The 17,256-nt window shown below is 32.4% G+C and overlaps 2 long non-coding RNA genes across 2 annotated transcripts in view; one reads left to right on the top strand and one right to left on the bottom strand.

Moving 5' to 3' along the window:
- LOC139363786 (uncharacterized) overlaps positions 1–17,256 on the top strand; it is a 264,458-nt gene that overhangs the window by 235,524 nt on the left and 11,678 nt on the right. The gene's annotated exons all lie outside the window — the stretch shown is intronic.
- Positions 7,907–17,256, bottom strand: part of LOC105500040 (uncharacterized) — a 108,536-nt gene continuing 99,186 nt past the window's right edge. Inside the window, exon 3 of the long non-coding RNA XR_011624741.1 lies at positions 7,907–7,990. This is a non-coding gene — a long non-coding RNA (uncharacterized lncRNA). The remainder of the gene's footprint in view (positions 7,991–17,256) is intronic.

Below are 17,256 nucleotides of genomic sequence, written 5' to 3'. Positions count from 1 at the left end.
AAAGGACAAAAATCTCATTCTGGTGAAAATGCAGGAAAAAAAGGAACTCATACACTGTTGGTGAGAATGTAAATTATTACAACCACATGGAAAATACTATTTAGATTTCTCATAAATCTTAAAATGGAGTGACTGTATAACCCAGCAACCCCACTATGGAGTGTCTATTGAAAGGAAAAAAATCAGCATATCAATTGGATACTTTCATTGGCATGTTTATCGCACCACTATTCACAACAGCCACAATGTGGAATAAACCTAAGTGCCCACAATGAAAAAATGGATTTAAAAAGTGATATATATATATATATATATATATATATATATATATATATATACCCAACAGAATACCATTTGATCATAAATAGGGAATGAAATCATGTCATTTCAGCAACTTGGATGGAACTGGAGGTCATTAAGTGAAATAAGTCAGGCACAGAAAGAAAAATACCGTATGTTCTCACTCATACGTGGAAGCTAAAAGACTTCATCTCATTGACATAGAAATAGAAAGATGCCAGAGACTTGGAAGGTAGGGGGAAGAAGGAGAGGAAAAGAGGTTGATTATGGGTAGAGAGAGAGAGAGTTAGAAAGAAGAAACAAGTTCTAATTTTTGATAGCATACTAGTGTGACTATACTTAGGAACAATATTATGTATATTTCAAAATAACTAGAAGAGAATACTTGAAATGATACCAAAACAAAACTAAGCCCTGACAGCGATGGACATCCCAATTACCATGACTTGATCATTATACATTATTTGCAGATAACAAGCACTCACATTTACCCTTTAAATTTGTAAATAATTATAGATCAATAAAAGGGAAACATCTATAGTGCTAATTAGTAAAATATATAAAAATTATACAAGGAGTCATTTACGTGATATGAGAGTAAGCTCTTCATAATATTTGATATTGTTACTATTAGCAAAATTTGTGTTAGTTGGCATAACTTTTCAGGATGAACTCACTCAATGCAAATACATTTATTTTCAGGGTAATGATATCAGTATTTAAATATATTTTCCTAATTAAACAAAAATATATTATTAGTCCATTCTCATACTGCTATAAAGAAACATCTGAGACTGAGTAATTTATGAAGAGGTTTAACTGATTCATAGTTTCACATGGCTGGGGAGGCATCAGGAAACTTACAATTATGGTGGAAGGCACCTCTTCATAGGGTGGCAGGACAGAGAATGAGTGCAAGAAGAGGAAATGCCAGACACTTCGAAAATCATCAGATCACATGAAACTATCATGAGAACAGCATGGGTTACTGCCTCCATGATTCAATTATCTTCACCTGGTCCCACTCTTGACACATGGGGATTGTTACAATTCAAGGTGAGATTTGGGTGGTGACACAGAGCCAAACCTATCAACTATATATAAGGATGTTGACGTATTATAAAACTAAACATTGAAAACAACGTAAATGGGGATACATAGAAAAGTAGGTATATAAATTATTAATAACCTGTAAGAGGTATTACTAAATTACTGTTTTAAAGAATGAAGATCTATCTATATCTACATCAGAATATATCTCTATGACAGTATACGTATGTAGTATTTGTGTGTATGTGTGTATACATATGCAGAAAGATACACATAATCTCCAAGAAGTATGTGAAAAATCACAGAACAAATTATTTTTATTTAATTAATGTTTTAAAGAATATTAAGTGCAAAAGATAATATTGGTGCAAAAGTGATTGCAGGTTTTGCCAACTTAACAGATTTGAGTGTTTACATATGTAGCTACACACACCTACTCTGTATTTAATTATGGAAATATAAATATACACCAGAATGTTAACATCGATTAACTCTTGGGAATGAATACATTAGATTCCTGAAGGAGGGTTTCTTTTATTACTTTATGTACTTCTATACCGTTTGCAATTTTCTCATAGTCACCTAATAATTACATATTTTTCAAAAACATAACATTCTTCTAAAGTATATAAGTTGTCTTACTATACTCATGATATTCTGCAACTTTCACCAGTATGAATTTCCATAATATTTCATTAGCACTAATAGAAACCTTGTGCCCATTTGCAGTCACTCCAAATTCCTCTCAACCTCTGACAACCAATAATCTACTCTCTGTGTTTACAGATTTTCGTATTTTGTACATTTCAAATGTAATCATGTTATATGTGGTCGTTTGTATCTACCTTCTTTGGAATTGCTGAATCATATGGTAACTCTATGTTTTTGAGAAAATGCCAAACTACTTTCTAAAGTGACTGTACAATTTGACTGTACAATTTTACAATTCCACCAGCAATATATGAAGTTTCCAACTTTTCTACATCTTTACTAAGCCTTCTTATTGTCTGCCTTTTTAAAATTATAATCATTTCAGAGGGTACAAAGTGATATATCATTGTGGTTTTGATTTGTATTTCCCTAATGGCTTATATGTCAGTTTACTTCAAGTTGAACATAATAATATTTCATCAGGTTTTCTAGCAAAGTCACAGAATTTATTTTAGGAATAGTTTCAAAAAGATTCTGATTCTCTACATAATGTCCCAAACTTATTTTTTTTTGAGACAGGGTCTCACTCACTTGCCAAGACTGGAGAGCAATGATGCAACCACAGCTTACTTCAGCTTAGACCTCTCAGGCTCAAGCAATAGTTCCAACATTTGTTTTCTAAGAAAAAAAAATTAAATGTGCTTTGAATTAAGACCACTGAGGAACTTTGTTAATTGTATAAATATCAATTTTCTACACATTCATTAATCTTTAATAAAAATGTAATTTTTTATATATGTTAGGGACTCATATTTCTTCAGTACTATGTAACGTAATTGCTAGCTTTACTGGAAAGCTTCATGAAAGTATCATCATATAACTGCAAACATTACTTGCTTTCTTCGTGCCATTTATTTAGACCCACTTATAACAAAATAAAAATAATGCAATACATACTTTCTTATGTAAACAATATATTTCTTCTTGAGTTTTTACTTCAAACTAGGTGTCCTTCACATCTTTAATTGTAAGTCAAATTTATGTGGGTTATGTATCTTTAAGAATTTGTGAAAATCCTTATGAATTTACAAAGTAATATTCAATATTAAGTTAGCATTTTTATGCAGGGTTTCCATGAAATTGATATATCAATTCAATGTAACAGTAGCATATTATTGCAAAGTTTCACAAGTATAGTAACAATAATTTTAAAAGCTAAGAACTTTTGGTTTCCAGTCTGGCACATAATGCTGGCCAACCTACAGGTTCTCAAAAAGACAACCAAAGAATTGCCAATATAACAGCAAATAGAAATCAATGCCAGAAAAGAAAAAGGTTGTTTGATGTGAGACATTTAAAGGAATGTCAAAAGATAATGTGCAAATGAAAGAGAATACTTGAAGTGCATTAAAGAGGACGTGGAAACATGAATCACCTCATGTGAAGAAAAACCTCCTTTCTGTAATAAGTGGAAGACACAAACGATTCGCTGAAATGTTCCCCACTCAGAGAATTTGGGACTGGAGGAAGAAAACAGGTTAAAGTTGACTGGTATTCTGAAGTTATCACCCCATCCGTGCTTATAGGAGATACACACCTCAGACTAAGATTGTAGGGCCTTGGCAAAGCACAATCGTTGGTCAGATCTTATGAGGGCAGTAGCAAGATAATTCTAAATGAAGGCAGGTAAGCCAGGTAGAAGGTAGACACTGAAACTAATTTAAACTGCTTCAAGGAGAAAAATCTCTCAACAGCAGAGAAAGAGATACTTGGTCTATATACTTCAGCCCATTATTCCTTTTCATTGGCACCTGGGATTCTGATGCAGTAAAGCAAAATTACTCTTAACTTTTCTATTCTTCATTTGTTTGTATCTCAAAGATTTATGTAGAGACACCATAATCTTTAAAAACCCATATAAAATAATGATTCTAGACAAAGACTTAATTTCGTAAGAATGGTGAGCAAACAGAAAATTCAAAATATTTTAAAAAATGAATTGGAGGACCAAAATTGTTTCCTTGTTTGTATTGGCGGCAAGTAAGAAACAATGTGAACATTTTCAAAAAATCCCTTTTTTATTTTCAAAGAAATTTAAGAAGTTAATCATTTATGCAAGTTAACTGGAAGGTTATGACAATGGAATAGAAACATTATTTAGGGAAATTACCATAATTTATTTTTGTAAAATGTGTGAAAGTTTAAACATACTGGATTCTGTCATAGAACAATCCATAAATTAGAAGACAAAACAAAAAAATTCTGTTACACAGAGAAATGAAATAAAAAAGTGAAAATTTATTAATGGCAATAAACTTACAGAAAAGATCAAAAATAAGATATATGTTATGTATGTATTAGTCCGTTTTCATACAGCTATAAAAAACTGCCCAAGTCTGGATAATTTATAAAGGAAAGAAGTTCAATTAACTCACAGTTCAGCGTGGCTGGGGAGGCCTCAGAAAACTTACAACCATGGTAGAAGGCAAAGAGAAAACAAGGCACCTTCCCAAGACGGCAGTAAGGAGAAGTGTCAAGCAAATGGCTGAAGAGCCCCTTATAAAGCCATCAGATCACATGAGAACTCACTCACTATTATGAGAACAGCATGGGGAAACCACGTCTTTGATTCAATTACCTCCACCTGGTCTCTCTCTTGACTTATGGAGATTACTGGGATTATGGGAATTACAATTCAAGATGAGATTTGGGGGGAGACACAAAGCCTAACCATATCAATATATATCTGGAGAAATCCGTATCATAAGCTTGGCATATAAATGTAATTGTTTTTCTTTTATAATTAACTTCAGATGAGTTCCTCCTCGCCTTAACTAGCATGTTTCCAGGTGATCTGTATCACTACTTTGAGACTTCTGCCCACAGAATGATCTAAAAACATCAGAAGCTTTCAGTTACTTTTGGAGTTATACTTCAAAAGCCCTAAACCCTAATGTGGGAAAGAGATAGCTGTGAATTTCAATGTACTGATTTGCAATATGTTCAATATATTGTTCATTAGTGCTTTGCTGCCATCACTGCCACATGCTGTAGCTTTGAAAAACAATTTCAAAGAGGCTGATGAGCAATTGCTGTAGAAATGTCCTTAAACAGGCACTGTGGGACACTCCACTTATTAAGGTCATACTCACATGCTCAGTTAGTTTTTAAGTTTTAAGCAGGGTGTGTGTCAGCATAGCCTAGTCCAGAAACCCTGGCAGGTTTACTTGTACTCTAAGCTGGAAGGTAACCAAACTTACTGGCTCTTTTCTTGAGTCTAAATCCCCAGTTAAAACTTCTACTTCCTGCTTTGTGAGTCCTCCTTTGGGGCTCTTGAGGACTTTTCCTTTCTATAAACTTTGTTCTGGTCCACTCTGTGATAATCCAGTGAGGTTCCCCTGATTTCAACTTTGGAGACAGAGATTCTGATCTTGGTTTCTGCATTTGTAATATGTCCTAGACAGAGCCAGTATATAGTTTTTGGGCCTCGATGCAAAATGACAATGTGAGGTCTGAGAACTGCTGCTTCTTTGTCTATCTATGACTTATTCCTTCAAAATTATTTTAAATAACACTTAATCCCCAAACTAGAGTACATATCCCTTTTGTGTGCAAAGTACATACTCAAATTTTATCTTAAATCATCTCACTTTCTAAGGGCCTGTTTACTTGCATATGCCCACTTTAAGCCTGATGGTCATTAAGAAAGGAAATTTATCTTGGTTACCATTGTATCCCTAAATGTTTGCACATTGTCAGATACATAGTAGATTCTCAATAAATATTTACTGAATGAGGCAGGAAGTATAACTATTTGAACAATGAAAATATAACCAATGTACCACCATTTATTAATGAATGTTTAATCTATTAAACATCAATGAAAATGGAACTCCGCAGAAACTCGCCTACCTATATACTGGATAGGTTCTACATAGCCCTATTTTTTTGCAAGCTGAAGTGACATTGTACAAATGACAAATATGGGAACATCTATGTAAAATTATTAAGTTGGTGCAAAAGTAATTACTCCCAACCTAATAAGTTAGCAAAAGTGACTGCAGAGGTTAATGTAATGGTGTCAGTACAGACTGATGATGGAAATGTGTGCCTCTTTCAGTAAATTAAATTTGCCTATTTCCATTTTTGCCATTCAATGTCTTTTACTAGTGCTTTGGACATTCTTACTGATTTTGAGCTTATCACAAAAAGATGGGCTCATTTCAGCCCAGCAAATTTTAAAAATAATAACCATAAATACCATATATTCTACAGAATAAGAAAAACAATATTTAATGCCTGAGACTAAAATAACCATGGAGGAATTCAAATATTCTGTATCAAGAATAGGCAGAGCTGACTACCATGAAGGTTGGTGAATGTGGAAGTCCTTAAGTTAAGAGTTAGAAAGCAGAAAACTGCCTGTAGGATAAAGAGGACCATATTAGAGGAAGATCAAAATGGAGCCTTACAAGAAGCAGGTGAGACTATTCTTGCAAATCCACACATGTAAAGAGGCAGCAAACATCAAAGGTTCAATTGAACTGAGCATGTTTTCCCTTTACTGTGCTGGCAACTGTAATTTGTTTCCTAAAGAATTGTTTCTTACTGAAATAACTAAATGCAGATTACATAATGATAAATAATAACATAAAAAGCAGTTAAGACCAGATGGAGGCAGAACACGCAATGATTCTGTAGTTTGAAGATAAAGGAGCTTAAACTTTTAGAATCATTAAACTGCTTGGTTTTGAAAGCCTTTTTTGCGAATATAATTGGAGAAAATAATTAATGCACAACAATAATGAGGACAGCTTTTACATGCTTTCCTTTTGTTTAATTTTTATCATTCTTGATACATTGCCAGAATTTCTTTTTATGTTAATGCGGAGTGCTCTGTGTGTTGGATTTCTTTCTCCTTTAAATGTGGGAAGAACTAATTTCTTTAAGATGCAGAAAACGAACAGCCCTATATTTGTCTTAACCTTAGACTTTTAATAAATAGACATTTTAGATCATGATTGAGGCCATTTAAATAGTTAATATCTCTCACTGCTTCTACATTGAAAAACTGAAAGCTAGAGATTAGTTCTGCTCCTGAATGTTGCCAAGTTCATTTCTTTCTTTCTTTCTTTCTTTCTTTTTTTTTTTTTTTTTGAGACGGAGTCTCACTCTGTCACCCAGGCTGGAGTGCAGTGGCCGGATCTCAGCTCACTGCAAGCTCCGCCTCCCGGGTTTACACCATTCTCCTGCCTCAGCCTCCCGAGTAGCTGGGACTACAGGCACCCGCCACCTCGCCTGGCTAGTGTTTTGTATTTTTTAGTAGAGACAGGGTTTCACCGAGTTAGCCAGGATAGTCTCAATCTCCTGACCTCGTGATCCGCCCGTCTCGGCCTCCCACAGTGCTGGGATTACAGGCGTGAGCCACCGCACCCGGCCTTGCCAAGTTCATTTCTACCTAAGAGATAATTGTATTTTGCTCAGTCCTCTGTCTAAAATGCCCATTCACCAGGCCTTTGTGTGGTCCAGTCTTCCCGAATACACAGTTTTTTGTTCAATATCACCACCTTGGAGAAGACTTCCTCAACCACCCAATTAGCTCACCCTAGTCAACCTCTATCACAGCATTGTATTTCATTTTTCTTAATGTAATGATTTATGGGTAGATCAATATCCACAGCTCTATATCCATCTATAAACCAATCTATATGTACTTCTATATCTATCTATATAATTTGCATAATTGCTTACCATTTTCTCCTATTAGAAATTTCATGAGAAGAGATCCTATTCTGTTTTGTAAACTATGCTGTGTCCATTTCCTAGAACAGTATCTGACATTAATAGGTGCATAATAAATACTTTCTGATGAAAGAATGTATGCTTACATGCACAAATGGAAGGTATTTTGGAATGTTGATAGGAGGAATAAAACAAGATACTATAAAACTGCAGCTTGAACAGCTTCGTCTCGATCCTGGCTTAAGTTCTAGAATAAATAAATAATTGAATGATTTGTGAACATTGGGAAAAAATAGTAATTCTTAGGACTCAAAATCATAAAAAAGGCGTGGATGTTATGATATATATTCATAAAAAATAGAAAAGAATATTTGAAGATAAAAATAAGTGTAAATTCTTAGATAACCTCATCCTTCAATGAAAATCTCTGCATATTTTAGTCTACACTTGATGAGAGCACATGCCCTGAAATCTGACTGCCTCTTTATGACCTGAGTTTACCACTTTAATAGCTTGATGTCCTTATTATTTAGTCTTTCTGATTCATATTGGGATTTATTTTACCCCTAACACTTTATAGAGTTAGGATCAAGATTGACTAACATGAACAATGTAAAATGCTTCATGCAGTGTCTGGCACATGGTGCTTATTATTGCTGTTTGTTTTTATTGTTGTTACCAGAGACTTCTATGCCTATCATTAAGTCACAATACATGGAATTATTTTTATCTGCTTTTTAGTACCCAACTCTTTTTCGATATATCATGATAACATCTTCACATTAATAGATATAAATTTGCTGCATTATATTTACTACTGTATATTACTGCATTTTATGAACACCTGAAGGTTTTTCTAGTCATACCCCTTGTTAGATATGAAAACATGTATTTCTTTCTTTGACAATATTCCATATTGATAAAGCTTAGATGTGGAATAACATAAAATGTCTTCAAGTAAAATGATATAGTACACTTTAATATTATGAAAAAATTAGAAATTGGACTTAATTGTTCCCAAACTAAATAAAAAACTGACTCAGGAATCACTATTGATTTTTCAAGGGTATAAACATGTATCTAATACCCTGTAGAGGAAAGGATTGCAGATCTCTGAGGAGGAAATCTTCCACTAAGGAATCTGGAGTATGAATTTAGTGCCAAAGTCTAAGTAGTGAGGAGAAGTGATAGATGAAGGCTCAAAACATGCATATAATCTTCTAACTTATTACAATCTGTTCACTCCAGCTCTGTGGTTGTAATTTAGGTGAAAAATTGGAAAAGAAGAAACATTTTGAGGCCAGTGCCACTTCCACTGAATGTATCACAGAGGAGGAAGGATATGTTTCTTAAATTTTGCCAGACTTGACTTCCTGGCGAAACCAGAGGAGATGTGCCCCAGTCCTGGAGTTCATGCAGAAATCTCAGTAGTTACTGTGTTTCTGTGAGGCCATGCATCATAAAGTCCCTGTCCAAATAGCTGTAGCATCCACAAACTCTGCAGGAGTCTCCTGTTCAACAAATCTCTAAATTTACCACCAGAAGCAGTAGTACTTGTAGCACCTCAAGAACATCAGTCATGAGTGATGAAACCAGAATGGATAATCTAAACAAAAAAAAAAAAAAAGAGAGAGAGAGAGAAAAGGGTACTGAGCCCAAACTGAGGGGATGGGGGGGGGGGTGGTGGCATAAGGACTCTTTGTTAAGAATCAAAAGACCAAAAGAAAGTATTTTTTTCTTTCATTCTTGAAGATAAACATCATGCATCCTTATAGCCTCAGTCTTGTATATAGGTCTAAGGGGTTACTCAGTTGTGATTTGTTACACTTAGTACATAAATAATCACAATAGTAATTAGTAAATGTATATAGCCCTCTCTGTAGCAGGCATTGTTCTAAGAAGTGTTCACTTATTGATCAATTTAGCCCTCACACAAATGCAAGGAAATTGGTACTTTTGTTCACCCAAGTTTCTCAAATAAGAAAATGAGGCACAGAAATGTTAAACAACTTATGCAAAGTTTACACAAGTGTTGGGGTCAAGATTTTAACCCTAAACTATCAAGGTATACTTAAATTTGGCATTGACTAATATAAATAAATAACTACTTTCAAGGTGCTTTATTTTTGCTTGGTTTTAGACATTTAGAATATGAGAACATGTGGCTTTCAAGTTGTCTTTCAGTTCTTTTGTTCTCATAGATGAGCACAAAATCATTTAAGAATCATTTAAGGATTCTGAATAAGGAAAACACAATAAGCTGTGGATAGGAAGTGAGAAGATGGAGAGATACAGAGTGTGCTTGTCTTTCTATACCTAACCTGTACCAGTGGCAAGAGAATGACACAATGATTCATACTTAAGGGGATGAAGGGAAGTTTTCTGTCAAAAGAGAAAACAAACGAAACTGTAAAAAGATTAACACGCAAGGAGGCAGAAGCTATATATTGCAGGAGCTATATATATCAGCAGTAGCTGACATATTGTGATTACATTCACGTCTCTAATTAGTAATTACCAAGACGAGGAAGCCTGGGACAAGAGCAGTGACATATATTTTAGAAATAACCAACCAAAATAGTATACAGGGACCATAATAATCAATCAGCAATTTCAATATACTTACAGGGAATATATCTCGCAAATGTGCCATTTTTATCTTGCAGAATAGGCAAGTTGGTCACATAATATTACAAAAATGGTGCCGTTTGAGAAAAATATATATATTTGAAAATGACAAGCATCTAAAACAGGTAGTTGTTGTGAAATTTGTTACTAAGCATTAATTATCAAAGTTGCCATGGTGATATGTTTAGTTATATGTTACTTCTGAAGTATTCTGGGACAGTATCCAAGTATTCACTAATATAATACCCCAGTGTCTTGAGTTAAAGAGACAGCAATAGAATATTAAAATATTTAATTCTATATCTTATTTAGAAGTAAATCAATAATGGTTATAACTCAATAACATGTCTTAGGCCTGGCAACATTGTGAAATGAGTACTCCTTGTATCTCTTACATTTATTTAATATTATAAAGTTTGTAGATAGGCTAGTAGTTTTCAAATAAAAAATATCAATAAATATGAAATTATAAATCATTATCAAAAGAGTTAATAACTATACTAAATTTTTCTTATAACTACACTTGATAACAAAATATTAAGGAAACGACTTTAGACTTCAGTGCTAATGGGGAAATCCCAACAGAAAACATTTAATTCTAAAAATCATTGCCTTTAGATAAAAAGTAACATCTGTCACCTTATTTTTTCTATTTAAATATATAGAGAAAATAATCTAAAAATAAAAATGGAAATATTCCATATTTGATGTTGTACTTAACATGTTTTTTCTTTTAATATCATACATAATGTCAACCAGTAAGAAAATATTCATCACTGTAGTATATTATTAAATGGCTTAAATATCTTGTCTTTTTCAATATATTGTAAATTTCTTCAGTGCATAGATTATGTTTTATTAATTTTTTATCTCTAGTAACTATAGCTATATTTGATATTAAATACCCAATAAATTTAAGTTATTTGTAATTAAATCATTTGTGTATGAATCTTATTACTTCTATATAACAAGGCAAATAAATGGATTATGTAGAATTCTGGCTTGTAATTAGGTATGTAGAATGTCAAAACAAAAGTAACAATGTTTTCTATAGAATATTTTCCAGTAATTTTCCTTTTTGTTGACAGCATGCCTCTGGAAAGGATCTGAGAACTTGTAAATAATCCAGAAAAACAGGCCACATCAGTCTAATCTTTTTCCAAGAGTGAGGATATCAGATTTCAATACTATTTCCTAATGGGAAAAATGTAACTTTGTTTTAAATGCTCAAAATAGAGCAGTACATACCAGGGAAGCACAGCATTTGTGCTCAATAAAACACAGCTTAGATCAATTAATGAAGAAAATCCCAATTACTTCCTTTTATTCTGCTCATCTGACTGATGTAGGTTAACTTCAACAAGCTAAGCCTAACCAAGAGTAAGGCAGTGTCTACACTTTCATTTAAATCTTCCCATCATCTACACTCCCTTTGGTTCTAGTAAACCTGACCTCAAACCTGGTAGAATTCTAACCTCTATTTAATGTCTAATCGCCTTCCGGTAGTCTTTAGGCATGATTTCTGGCTGGCTTAAGGTGCATGAACCTGGCTGTCAGATAAGGAAAAGCAAATTCCTTGCATATATATACATAACTGAAGACACAGGATCATCTGGGTCTCTTGAGAGCAAATCATCTCAACAAATTTCTCACTAGTAAAAAAATTGTTGGCATAACAGCCAGAAAATAGAAGGGCTCCACAATTACCAGCACAAAAGAAAGGGGCCAGAGTATGAAAGTTAAAAAGATATGGTGAAGCTCAAAAAAGCTAAGGAACATTGGCAAGTCAATTTAAATTAAATCATAGATTCCGTCTGTGATATATGAGGTTTAAATTTTCTGATCTAAGATCTAGATAGATGATAGACAGCTGGTGAACGTGAGTATGTAGAGACTGCAGAACTATGTGAGCCAACTAACTCAGGCAGAATAGCAACATAGGGAAGAAAATCATATTATTTTCCATTAAATTTGGTCTGTTAGTTTTCATACACATGCATGCTGTATCCATAAAAATCTAGCGATTCCTGGATTATTATTCCTAGTTATTCAAATGTTTAATTTTTATTATCCATTTCAGAAATAAGTATCCTTTCACGTCATACATTTATAATGCTTGGCTATTGCTTTTCATCAGTTCCTGGCATATAATAAGAGTTAAATAAAAGCTAGTTATTATGATTAATATTATAATAGTATTTACTCTATGAAGAGCTGGTGAAATATATAAAAATATATAATTTACAGACCTGCCTACAAAAGGACTTGAAATCTAGTTAAGAAAATCAAACATGGAGTCAAAAGATCAATATGCCACAGAATATTTAAAGAGAAGGGGGTCATGACTAATTTCTGGAAATAATTTCCAAAGTATAAAATATTTCAGTAGGACCTGGAGGAATGGCTAAGAGCCAGGGCAGGACAGATAAATGGACACTTCAATGTAGGAAGACTAATATGAGCAAATACTCTAGGACAAGATAATGTAAAATATTCATTGTTAAATTACAACTTTACCTAACTTGGCATCCTTCATTCACAGTAAAGTTATTGTCCTTGTATTTCTTGTCTTATGAACCTGAATATGGAGTATTCATTCAAGTTTACTACTCATTTTCTTCAGTATCCCTGTTCTTCTTTTATACTCATTACCTACTTATACTTGAGAAGAGCCATTGTTAATATAATTGCTATTGTAAATGTCATTGCTAGTATAATGCAGACTAAGCAAGGCTTCGGAAAGTACACTGCTATTGCTACTATTGAAATTTACCAGAGCTCACTGTTGATGGGGTACTTGGCAGAAAATTTTTCTACAAAACTGCTCATGTTTGAAGATATTACTATAAAAATACATTTAAAAGATACAACATAGAGATTATATTAAATTGTTTATAAATAGAAGCACAGAATATACATTTTTGCCTTGAGAAAAATATTAAAAATCCATATGAATGTATTAAAACAATATGTGAGAATTGAAACCTATATAAAACTGCAAGATTTCAACAGATTTAAACTGTTGACTGAAAACGACATCTATTATAAAAGAAAAAGATAAATGGACACATTGAAAATTAATTATGAATTTCATAGATATGCACTGTTATTCTGAATAACGAGTTCCCATTTTATACTTTTTCTCTGCTCAAAGGAAAAAAAATTAAACAATTGTAGATAATTAATAACGTGCAATTTTACATCATTTGTTTTTCAATGAAAAATGATAACACGTTAAGCATCACAATGAGAATGATCCATAATGCATCTGTCACACGGGAAAAGATGAATATATAAGTTAATATAGTCACAGATTAATTAACTTCTTTGTCAGTAATATTTCCATTCATAAGTTGAGGGTAAGAGCTCAAACTCAGGGCATAAATTATATCTGTGGCAACAATAAATCAAATCGAATAACAATATGTATTATAATAAATTGGCAGAAGATGGTGGGGAAAATGGAATAAAGCCAAACAACATTCCCTTTTCAAAAATCAATTTAAGCTATAAAAAGGAATGAAGGGGAAAAGATACCTTTAATTAATTAGAAATAGTCACATCTCAGACCACAGATACTTAGAATTGCTGATGAATATAAGAAAGTTTAGATCACATAAAGAGATAATAGGTAAAGAAGACATAAATTTATAGATGTACAAAACACAGAAATACGTTAAGTATAGGGAATCTAAGGTTTCCTTACTTGGAGAGTAAAGTCTACTGTGCTTAGTGTGAGAGAACTTTTTTTCAGCATACTCTATATGCAGAAGGGAAGTTGTAATAAGACTAAGAAAGATCCACACCAATTTCAAAATTAGGGGTCAAACAGCTTTGCAACTGCTTATCATAGAAAACTGAACACATATAAATAAATTCTAAATCAACATGCGACTGAGTCAATTGTATAAAATATTTTCATAGCAAACCACAAAGACATCACCTCACACCCCAATGGAAGGGGATGGCACAGGACATTAAATGAAGAAATGCCCCCAGGAGAAAGTTCTCAGATGAGATAGGTAAGTGTAATAAAAGGTGTAATAAGTGTAATAAAATTGTCATCATAAAATATGAACAAATTTCTTCAAAATTTATAATTAAGATATTTCTAAAGTTTATTAACCCTGAAATTATTAATGAAATCATTAAAAAGTTATAAGCATAAATACTCGTACTACCCAAAGCAATCTACAGATTCAAAACACAATATAAGCAAAAGAAAAGAAATACCAAAGAGCAGGAATCAATGACATATTAAAAAAACAGATAGAGAAAATCAATGAATACAAAAGTTGGCACTGTACATTGATAAACCTTTAGTAACATTTATCAAGGAACCAAAAAAATAATAATTTACCAATGTAGTAAATTATTAGTTAGGAAGAAAATGTTAGGAAGAAAAGCAAATATTAACACAGGCCTTTCAGACACTAAAAATAAAAAAGAATGATGTGGGCAATATTACACAAAAATTTTGACAGTTTAGATTAAATGTACAAATTCTTAGAAATAAATCTACAAAAGGTTACCCAGGAAGAAATAGATTAGTGGAATACCCCCTTTTCTACTAAATAAATTATATGTGTAATTATACCACTACCATAAAGAAACTCCAGGGTCAGATCACCAAAATGATTTAGAAGGTTTCATTGATGAATTCTTGAAAATGTTCAAGGAAGGAATAAAATGACATTGACAATCTTTTAGAAAAAGAAAGATACAAAAACATTTTCCATCTCATTCTTACACATAGTTATACCTACTACCACACTTAATGGTAAAAGAACATATTTCCCGCCTTGATATTGGGAAAAGAGGCAAGGAGATTTACCCTAACTTAGTTATCTTCAACATTACATTGAGATCCAAACTATTTCAATAAGGCAGAACAAAAAATAAATAAGTAAATAAAAAGACTTGAAAGAAAAAAGTAAATCTCTCTTTATTAACAAATTACATTTTTACCTAAGCCAAAAACCCTACAAAATAAGCAAAAACCTGATGAAATAAGTAAGCTTAGGCAGGTCACAGGATCCAAAGATCAATACAAGAAAACAATCTATTTTATTTCTTTATATTAACAATGAATAATTTTAAATTAAAATTTGAAAATACAACTTACAAAAACAATAAAAAATACTTAGGATTAGATTTAACAAAAATATGTAAAACAAGTGCAGTGAAAATTGTAAAAATGTGACAAATTAAATAATACCTTATTAAATAGAGATATGTAATATTCATACATTTGAAGACTCAAAGTTTGTAAGATGGTAATTCTCCCCAAATTGGTTTATAATTTCAATGCAATTCTATTCAAAATTACAGCAGATGTTTTGCTGAAATTGACAACCTGATTCTAATATTTATAAGCAAATCCAATTTAGCCAAAGGATCTTAAGCAAGAACAAAGTGGAAGAGTTCACACAACATTATACTGCTACTTACTATAAATCTCCATTAAAAGACGCAGTATAGTACTGACTTAAGAATTGGCATGAAGACCAATGGAATAGAAAAACATTCCAGAATAGCCCTATACATTAATGTTTAATTAATTTTCAACAACAGTGTCTAGATAGTTCAATGGTGAAAGGATAGTTCTTTCAATAAATAAAGCTGAAATAATAGAATATTGTTGAGTAAAAAATTGACCCCTACTGTACATAGAATTAAACTGAAATGTAATAGATACAACTATAAGACTTCTTAAAGAAAATATAGGGGTAAATTTTTGTGAACTTGGGTTTTAAGAAAACATTTCACAGATATAGCAAAAGAAGCAGAAAATATAAAATAAAATTTAAAAAATTGTTTTTCTTCAAAATTAAAAAATACCAATAAGAAAATAAGAATCAATTCACAGACTGGGAGAAAACATTTGAAAAACACATGCATCTGATTTAATACCTCTATCCAGAATATATAGGCACCTTTGCAGTTCAGTATGAAGATAATCCAATAAAAATGGGGAAACACTTTCAATGGACACTTCAACAGAGAAGATACACTAATAGCAATGGCAAAAAAAAAAAAAGAATGTAAAAGTATGCTCAACATCAATAATCATTAGGAAAATAAAAACTAAAGCCACAATAAGATACCAACTATGCTGACTTTAATAGTAACAGACTAGCCACTAGGTAAAAATTAAAGCCACTATAAGATATTGACTGAAAACTCTTTAATAATAACAGACTAACAAACCACTAAGTGGATTTTATTGACAGACAAACAATATCAGGTGTTGGTTAGGATGTGGAGAACTTGCATGCATTCCTGGCGAAAATGCAAATATAGTACAACACCTTTAAAAAACAAGTTAGCAGTGTTATTCCTAAAGTTAACTGTATACTTATCATAGACCAGCAAATCCTAGCAGTAAAATATCTGGATATTTAGTTAAGAAAGGAAGGTATCTTTAGCTAAGAAAGGAAGGTATCGAAGACAAAAAAAAAGTATACTGTAATGTTTGCAATGTTTATTTATAATAGTCAAAACCTAAAAACAACCTAAAGCATTTTTCACATGTTAAATGGATAAACAAATACTGGTATATCCATACAATTAAATACTACTCAGTACTAAAAAGGAACAATATAATGATATAACAAAGTGAGTGGATTTCAAAAGCATTAGTCAAAGTGAGAGAGGTCAGCTGTAAAGACTATATTCTGTGATTATATCCGTGTGAAATAACAGAAAAGGCAAACTATAACAATCCATGGCTGTGTGAACCTTAGAATAGGAGGAGTTTTGGAATTGATGGTAAAGGTGCATGTGAAAACTTGCTGGGGCAATGGAAACTCTATATTGTCATTGAGATTGTGGTTGCATGAATATATACATTTGTCAAAACTCATTGGATTGTATACTTAAAAT

The sequence above is a fragment of the Macaca nemestrina genome, chromosome 6 (genome assembly GCF_043159975.1).
Source record: "Macaca nemestrina isolate mMacNem1 chromosome 6, mMacNem.hap1, whole genome shotgun sequence".
Lineage (NCBI taxonomy): Eukaryota > Metazoa > Chordata > Mammalia > Primates > Cercopithecidae > Macaca > Macaca nemestrina.
Note: the sequence above shows the minus strand (reverse complement) of the source record. Positions and strands in the feature narration are given on the sequence as shown.